This window comes from Neomonachus schauinslandi, chromosome 5, assembly GCF_002201575.2.
Source record: "Neomonachus schauinslandi chromosome 5, ASM220157v2, whole genome shotgun sequence".
Taxonomy (NCBI): domain Eukaryota; kingdom Metazoa; phylum Chordata; class Mammalia; order Carnivora; family Phocidae; genus Neomonachus; species Neomonachus schauinslandi.
Genome location: NC_058407.1, coordinates 159,029,683 through 159,039,319, shown reverse-complemented (window position 1 = coordinate 159,039,319; position 9,637 = coordinate 159,029,683).

Here is a 9,637-nt window from a genome sequence, read left to right as displayed (position 1 = left end):
TATAAGGAACATCATTGGTCTGGTGTACTCCACATACATGGTTATGCCCCAAATGGACATATCTTGGCCCAATTTCTGGAGGAGGAGGAGAACAGTTCTAATGAGGCCTCCCCTTCAGGTTCTATTATCAAGGCAATGTTTCCCTATCAATATCCAGAATGCAGTAAGCTTTTAGGTCTTTCTCTTCATTGCCCTCAACTTCCAATAACTCTATCTCTCCCTGAGTTGTCTGCATCTGAGATGAAAGGTTCCAGACAAATGGACGGAAATGTTTGTAACAACAGTCCATCTTCCTCTTTCCCTTTCACACTCCTCTAGCCTCCCCCACCACCCTCAACTTCCCACCCCCCCCCATCTCCTTGCTCCCATTCCAGGTATCTACAAGGGAGAATACCACTCTTTTCTGCCACTTCGAAGGTTTTTATGCAGTAGGGGTCCTTCAGGCCTGGTGGCTGTGGGATGGGAAGGAACACCCAGGAGTGATCAGTGCTGGATTCCCCACACAGACCTAGAAAGCACCTTTGACCTGGAGCTGCCCTACGCCTGACTCTACAGCCCTAAGATCAAGGGACTGAGTTTACCTGTCACATGGTTCACCCAGCCATGAAGCATCCCCTGTAGTAGATACTATAGTTAAAGTTCAGAGAAAGTGCACAGCTGTTCACTGAGATTGCAGAGGAGGTCAAAGAAGATATGGAAAGGTCAACAAAGAGTTCACAGAAGGTACAGAGCATGGGAAAGAGGGAGACAGAAGATGGTCTGGATTGAGTGTGTGCAAAATAACTACTTACAATTTCTCATTCTCCAGGGTCTGTAGACATGAACAGTCAAGATTATAAACTATCAAAAGTATCCTCTCAACTCTGATGCTGGTTCTAGCTTTTATCATCTCTCCTTCCTTTGCTTCATTGCCAAATGTCACAGAGAATACCCAACTTATTGAACACTTAATGTGCAGCAGACACTTTCCTCATAGCAGTGGTTCTCAAATTTTTTGGTGTCAGGACACCTTTGTACTCTTCATTAAGGAACCCCAACAAGCTTTAGGTTATGTGGGTTATAGCTATGATGTTCATCCCACTGGAGATTCAAACAAAGAAATTATTTAAATGTTAGTTTCTCTTTTAAAAATATCAATAACAAACTATGTTAACATAAATAACATGGTGTTAAATGAAAAAAACAATATTCTCCAAAACAAAAAAACAAATTTACTGAGGAGGGCAGCTTGTTCTACATATTTGCAAGTCTCTTTAATGTATGATCTAATAGAAGAAAACCAGCTTCTCATATCTGCTTCTGCATCCAGCATAGCTTGATGGGTTGTTTTGGTTAAAATATAGGAAAAAAACCCAACCTTATATAGATATATAGTTGGAAAAAGGAAGAGTGTTTTTCAGATAATTATTGATACACTTTTTTGATACTACACCAAAATTTGACAGAATTTTTTCAAAATTAGTTAAAAATGTGGAATGTAAAATCATATCAATGAATGTATCATACTCTGTTATAGGAACTTCCAGTGGTCTATCTGCCACAAATATTGGGAAAAAAATCTTAATGCATTGAGAAGCTGTCAGGATCTTTTTTTTTTTTTTTTTTTTTAGATTTTATTCATTTATTTGAAAGAAAGAGACACAGTTAGAGAGGGAACACAGGCAGGGGGAGTGGGAGAGGGAGAAGCAGGCTTCCCGCCTGGGAGCCCGATGCGGGGCTCGATCCCAGGACCCTGGGATCATGACCTGAGCCGAAGGCAGATGCTTAACGACTTAACGACTGAGCCACCCAGGCGCCCCAAGAAGCTGTCAGGATCTTGATAATAGATATAAGTTTTCAAAAATTATAATTTTCACTTAAAAGTTAGAATTTTATCACTGGCAGCAAACATTATCAGTTTTTTCCCTTGGTGTGACAGGCTTACTTAATTCATTTTTGTAAAAATGTCTGCCAGAGATGACATAACACTATACATAGAAAACACTAAAGTCTCCACCTAAAAACTACTAAAACTGATAAATGAATTCAGTAAAATCGCAGGATACAAAATCAATATACAGAAATCTGTTGCATTTCTATACACTAATAATGAAGTAGCAGAGAAATTAAGAAAACATTTATAATCCCATTTACAATTGCACCAAATTGTACAATACAATACAATACAAACATTTAAAATCCCATTTACAATTGCACCAAAAATTATAAAATACCTAGGAATAAACTTTAAAGTGGTGAAAGACTTGTACTCTGGAAACCATAAAACAGTGATGAACAAAATTGAAGATGATACAAGGAAAGATATTCCATGCTTATGGATTGGGAGAACAAATATTGTTAAAATGTCCCTACTACCCAAATCAATCTACAGATTTAATGCAATCCCTATCAAAATACCAACAGCATTTTTCACAGAACTAGAACAAACAATTCTAAAATTTGTATGGAACCCCAAAAGATCCTGAATAACAAAAGCAATCTTGAAAAGAACAAATCTGGAGGTACCACAATCTCAGATTTCAAGACATACTACAAAGCTATAGTAATCAAAACAATATGGTACTGGCACAAAAATAGACACATAGATCAGTGAAACAGAATAGAGACCCCAGAAATAAACCCATGATTAGATGATCAATTAATCTATGACAAAGGAGGCAAGAATGTGCAAGGGGCCAGTCTCTTCAACAAATGGCATTGGGAAAACTAGACAGCTACATGGAAAAGAATGAAACTAGACCATTTTCACCACACACAAAAATAAACTCGAAATGGATTAAAGACCTAAATGTGAGACCTGAAACCATAAAAATCCTAGAAAAGAGCACAGGCAATAATTTCTCTGACATCAGCCATAGCAACATTTTTCTAGGTATGTCTCCTCAGGCAAGGAAAACAAAAGCAAAAATAAACTATTGGGACTACATCTTCTGCACAGCAAAGGAAAAAATCAACAAAACAAAAGACAACCTACTGCATGGGAGAAGATATCTGCAAATGGTATCTCTGATAAGGGGTTAACATCCAAAATATGTAAACAACTGGCAGAACTCAACACCCAAAAAACAACCCAATTAAAAAATAGGCAGAAGACATGAACAGACATTTCTCCAAAGAAGACATATGGATGACCAGCAGACACATGAAAAGATGCTCAGCATCACTCATCATCAGGGAAATGCAAATCAAAACCACAATGAGATATCACCTCACACCTGTCAGAATGGTTAAAGTCAACAACACAAGAAACAAGTGTTGTCAGGGATGTGGGGAAAAAGGGAACCCTCGTGCACTGTTGGTGGGAATGCACCCTGGTTCAGCCACTGTGGAAAACAGTATGGAGTTTCCTCAAAAGGTTAAAAATAGAACTACCCAACAATCCAGTAATCACACTACTGGGTATTTACCCAAAGAATACAAAAACACTAATTAAAAAAGATATATGCACTCCTGTGTTTATTGCAGCATTATTCACAATAGCCAAGATATGGAAGCAACCCAAGTATACATCAATAGATGAATGGATAAAGAAGATGTGGTATATATTACTCAGCCATAAAAAAGAATGAAATCTTGCCATTTTTAAGAACACTTGTGGATCTAGAGGGTATAATGTTAAGTGAAATAAGTCAGTTAGAGAAAGATAAATACTATATGATTCACTCATATGTGGAACTTAAAAAACAAACAAATGAACAAAGAAGAAAAGAGACAACCCAAAAGCAGACTCTTAAATACAGAGAACAAACCGATGGTAACCATAGAGGAGGTGGGTGAGAATGAGTGAAAGAAGTAAAGGGAATCAAGAGTACACTTATCGTGATGAGCACTGAGTAATGTATAGAATTGTTGAATCACTATATTGTACACCTGAAACTAATAGGACACTGAATGTTAACTATACTGGAATTAAAATAAAGTCTGCCAGTCCTGAATAATAATAATTTGTTCTTCATTCTTATGAGTAAAAATGGTGCTCCTTAAAAGAAAGGTCAGTGCAACTCACAACCCCATCTCACACGGGTCTTTCTTTGAGATAACCATTCTTCATTATGCAACATAAGGGCTTTACCTGTTCTCCCCATTCTGACATGCAGAATCTTAAAAAGATATGTATTCAAGGGTTGACATTTAATAACATGGATAATTTTGATTGCTTCAACAAGAGCATTCTTTTTTTTAAAAAAGATTTTATTTATTTGAGACAGAGAGAATGAGATAGAGAGAGCATGAGAGGGGGGAGGGTCAGAGGGAGAAGCAGACCCCCCGCCGAGCAGGGTGCCCGATGCGGGACTGGATCCAGGGACTCCAGGATCATGACCTGAGCCGAAGGCTCCCTCAACAAGAGCATTCTTAAGTGAAACTGTAAGAGTTTTACTTTTAAATCCATGCCGGCCGGTGAAAATTAGGATGACTCTCGCAGTACAGTGTGCCAGTTACCAATTTATTGCCTCTTGGCTCCAAATCCATTAATTGCTTTGCTTGCTCCTGGAGTTGGAACTGGTAAACTTTTTTTTCTTGCCAGTAGAGGGCGTTGGAGGGACACTGTCGGAAAAAGGGGCTTTTCTTGTTTCTTCTGTGTGTGTCGTGGTTTTTTTGTTTTCTGCTGGCTGTGGCAGGCAGCACTGCACGGGACACCCAGTGACATTCAACTTCCAGCTTGCCATTCCCGATTGGTGGTTCCCTGCCTGGGACAGCCTTAGCCGACCAGCACTTCAGTAGATGCATTTCCTGCTCACGGTACCACCCCCCCCCACACACACACACCCTCCCCCCTCAACTAGCCTCCACCCACTGGCTATGGACCGCTCAGCCGTGGAGCAACCCAGCAAACTTCTCTCCACCATCCGCTGTGCTGCGGTCACATCTCTCCAATAAAGTCTGAATCCCAGTTGCGGGGAGGGCACCCACCTTTTAAGTTTGTTACTTTCTTGGGTACTCTCCCTCAGTCTTTGGTATTTTTTGAGTTCTCTTTTATTCATACTTAGTAGTAATCCCATGTAAATAGTTCATCATTCATTATGTTAAAACTTCCCCGTTTAAATGATTGTTTCTGCCTCATGATTGAATCCTGATGATTGATACAGAATTAGTACCAAGAGAGGTGCCAGGATATAGATCCACAAGGATGGAATTTGGGGATTTGTTTGGTCATGCCATTGGGTTCAAACTCCTTGAAAATGGGAAATGGGGGGCGGTGTGTGCCTGGGTGGCTCAGTTGGTTCAGCCTCCAACTCTTGGTTTCGCGCCAGGTCATGATCTCAGGGTCATGAGATTGAGCCTTGAGTAGGACTATGCACTCACTGGGGTCTCTGCTTGAGATTCCCTCCCTCTCCCTCTGCCCCTCTCCTGCTCAGGCTCTCTCTCTCTCTCTCAAATAAATAAATAAAATCCTTTAAAAAAATGGGAAGTGGGGGGCACCTGGGTGGCTCAGTTGGTTAAGCGACTGCCTTCGGCTCAGGTCATGATCCTGGAGTCCCGGGATCGAGTCCCACATCGGGCTCCCTGCTCAGCGGGGAGTCTGCTTCTCCCTCTGACCCTCCTCCCTCTCATGCTCTCTGTCTCTCATTCTCTCTCTCACAAATAAATTAAAAATCTTAAAAAAAAAAAATGGGAAGTGGGATGTTAGTAATCCATGATGTAGAGTAGTGTCACAGTTAATCAAAATGTCACCTGTGGCTTACTTGATGAGTACGCATTAACTAAAGCATGTGTTTTGGGAGCCCGAGTGGCTATTGCATTTGACTGTTGTATCAGTAATGATAACTATGAGGACTGAACTGTGGGATGAATTCATCTAAGTGCACTGGATGTTAACAGAGGGAAAATGACAAACTCAGGTCCTTTAACTCTCAGGTCCCTGTCATGGTCTCAGGACCAGAGAGCTTCCATGACAACTAAAATTATCTGTTTTTTCCTGTAGCCACAATGCTGATTTTGCTTAAAATAAAAAAAATAAAACCTGTGTGGAGCATTTCTGCTTTCAGCCAAGATGGAATAACAAGGACCAGATTTACCCTCTCCAAAAGAAAGAAAATTCTTTTTTTCACAGAACACACAAAATCATCTATGTAAAAAAGTCCAGTGAAGTCGGCAAAAGTGCTAGTAGAACCAGTAAGTGAATTTAGCAAGGTTATAGAACACAATATCAACATACAAAAATCAATTGTACTTCTGTATTCTAGCAACAAACAATTAAAAATTAAAATGTTTAAAAAACATTTACAAAAGTACCAAACAATGAAATGCTTAGGGATAAACTAACAAAAGATGTGAAAGACATATGCACTAAAAACTACAAAAAATGAGTAATCTCAACAAATTGAGAGCTATACTTTGCTCATTGATTGGAAGACTCAATATTGTTAAGATAGCAATTCTTCTTGAATTGGTCGATGCAATCCAAACTAAATCCCAACAGACGTTCTTGTAGAAATTTACAAGCTATTTCTAAAATATATATGGAAATGCAAAGGACCTAGAATAGTCAAAACAACTCTGAAAAATAAGAACAAAGTAGAGGGCTACCACTACAATAGTCTCAAGTCTTGTTATAAAACTACAGTAATCAAAAACAATGTAGTCTTGTTGTAAAGACAGACAAACTGATCAGTTAAACAGCATAGGAAATGCAGAAATAAACACACACATATATGGACAACTGACTTTTGACAAAGTCACTAAAGCAATGCAATGGAGCAAGGGTACCTTTTCAACAAATTATGCTAGAATAATTATTTATCCATATCCCCCACTAAAATACTTTGATCCATATCTCATTCCATATACAAAAAGTAACTCAAAATGGATCATAGACCTTAATATAAAACTTAAAACTATAAATCTTTCAGAAGAAAACACAGGAGAAAATCTTCGTGACTTTCAGTTAGGGCGAAGACTTCTTAGATTCAACACCAAAAGGACAATCCATGAAAGGAAAAAAAAAAGTATAAATTAGACTTCATCAAAATAAAAAAATGTATGCTCTTCAGAAGGGAATTTTTTTTTTTTTTTTTTTTATGCATTTGAGAGGCAGAGACAGAGAGAGCACAAGCAGGGGAGAGGCAGAGGGAGAGGGAGAAGCAGGCTCCCCCCTAAGCCAGAGCCCGACACAGGGCTCCATCCCAAGACCTGGATATCACGACCCCAGCCGAAGGCAGACGCTTAACCAACTGAGCCACCCAAGCACCCCAAAAGGCACTCTTTTTTTTTTTAAAGATTTTTATTTATTTATTGGAGAGAGAGAGAATGAGAGAGAGCACATGAGAGGGGGGAGGGTCAGAGGGAGAGGCAGACTCCCCGCCGAGCAGGGAGCCCGATGCGGGACTTGCGGGACTCGATCCCGGGACTCCAGGATCATGACCTGAGCCGAAGGCAGTCGCTCAACCGACTGAGCCACCCAGGCGCCCCCAAAAGGCACTCTTAAGATAAGCTATCAACTGGGAGAAAATCCTTGCAAAGCATATATCTGATTTAGGATGAAGAACTCTCAAGACTCAACAGGGAAAGCAAACAACCCAATTAAAAGATGGGCGAAAGATTTGAACAGACGCTTCACCAAAGAAGGTATATGGATGGAAAATAAGCACATGAAAATATGGTTTAATTGCAAATAAAACCACAATCAGATAGCACTCTATATCTATCAGAATAACTACAATGTAAAGACTGATCATATCAAACATCAACAAGAATGTGGAGCAACTGGAACTGTCAGTAGAAACAGTTTGGTGGTTTCTTAAAAAGTTAACATACACCTACCATATGATCCAGCTATTCCGATTTTAGGTATTTATCCAGAGAAAAGGAAATATATGTCCACGCAAAAATTTACACATGAATGTTCATGGAAACTTTATTTGTAAAAGCCAAAAAACTGGAAACAATCCAAAGATCCAGCAACAGGTGAATGGATAAGCAAATTGTGATATAAACATAAAATGGAATACTACTCCACAATAAAAAGGGAGGAACTATTGATATTCAACAACATGGATGAACCTCAAAATAACTGTGCTGAGTGAAAGAAGCCAGACCAAAACCAGTGCAAACTGCATGATCCCATTTACATAGAACTCTAGAACATATGTGACTTCTACCTACCTTGAAGAAAAAAAAAAAAAGACTGTAAGATACCCATTGAACTCTACCTAAAGGTATAAATGCTGACATATTTAGGGTGAAGTGTATTGATTTTATTCAGCTAACTTTGAAATGCATTGAAAAATTATATTACAAAAAAACACTATGATTGAATTCATCGTAAGATGAACTATCCTATGTTCATCTATCCATCTATCCATGGATAGATGGATAGATGGATACCTATGTGATAACACAAGTATAGTAAAATGTTAATGATAGAATCTTGTTGTGGGTATTCAGATGCTCACCATAAATTCCTTTCAGTGATTTCATATTTTTGGAAACGTTCAAGATAAAATTTTGGGGAAAAATGACTAAGACTATGGGTTTGAATGGCTTATTTTTGAGATACACATAGGATCCAAATAGAGGTGTGAAGTAGGCACTTGAATATATAAGCATGAAGTTCAGGGTATAGATTATGGCTTAAGATACACATTTGTGATTCATCCGTGTTTAGATCAGAGGTTGGCAAACTACAGATTGCAAGCCAAATCTAGCTTCCCACCTATTTTTGTATGGCTGTGAACTAAGAATGATTTGTACAATTTTAGTTGGTTGAAAAAAAGCAAAAGAAGAATGACATGTGAAAATTATACAAAATCCAAATTTCAGTGTCTATCAAGTTTTATTATAAGAATACACACACACTGGGACGCCTGAGGGGCTCAGTCTGTTGAGCATCTGCCCTCAGCTCAGGTCATGATCCCAAGGTCCTAGGATTGAGTCCTGCATTCGGCTCTCTGCTCAGCGGGAGCCTGCTTCTCCCTCTGCCCCTCCCCCCTTGGTGTGCACTCCCTCTCTCTCTCAAATAAATAAATGAAATCTTTTTAGAAAAAAGAATTAGCTTCTTTTTAAAAGATTATTTATTTATATATTTATTTATTTGAGAGAGAAAGAGAGAGAGAGCAAGCATGAGTAGGGGGAGGAGCAGAGGGAGAGGGAGGGGGAAAGAATTCCAAGCAGACTCCCTACTAAATGCAGAGCCCTACCTGGGGCTGGATCCAGGACCCTGAGATCATGACCAGGGCCAAAATCAAGAGTCGGATGCTCCACTGATGAGCCACCCAGACACCCCTCAAGAATTAGCTTCTATGAATAGACTGCGTGGAAGAACGACAAGCAAAAATATTTTTAAAGAAATTGAGAAAACACTGATTCATTACAAACTGAAGTGGAATCTGCTAAGATGTGTTACAACTGATGTTGGTAAAAAAATATGTGGAGTAGAAAAAGTCTTGGTTGCACAAATTTTCAAAGCTTGTGAATATGTAAGGTGTTTAAAGCCTGTAATTAGGGCTCTTGGGTGGCTCAGTCGTTAAGCGTCTGCCTTCAGCTCAGGTCATGATCTCAGGGTCCTGGGATCGAGCCCCACATCGGGCTCCCTTCTTGGCAGGAAGCCTGCTTCTCCCTCTCCCACTGCCCCTGCTTGTGTTCCCTCTCTCGCTGTGTCTCTCTCTGTCAAATAAATAAATAAAATCTTTTTAAAAAA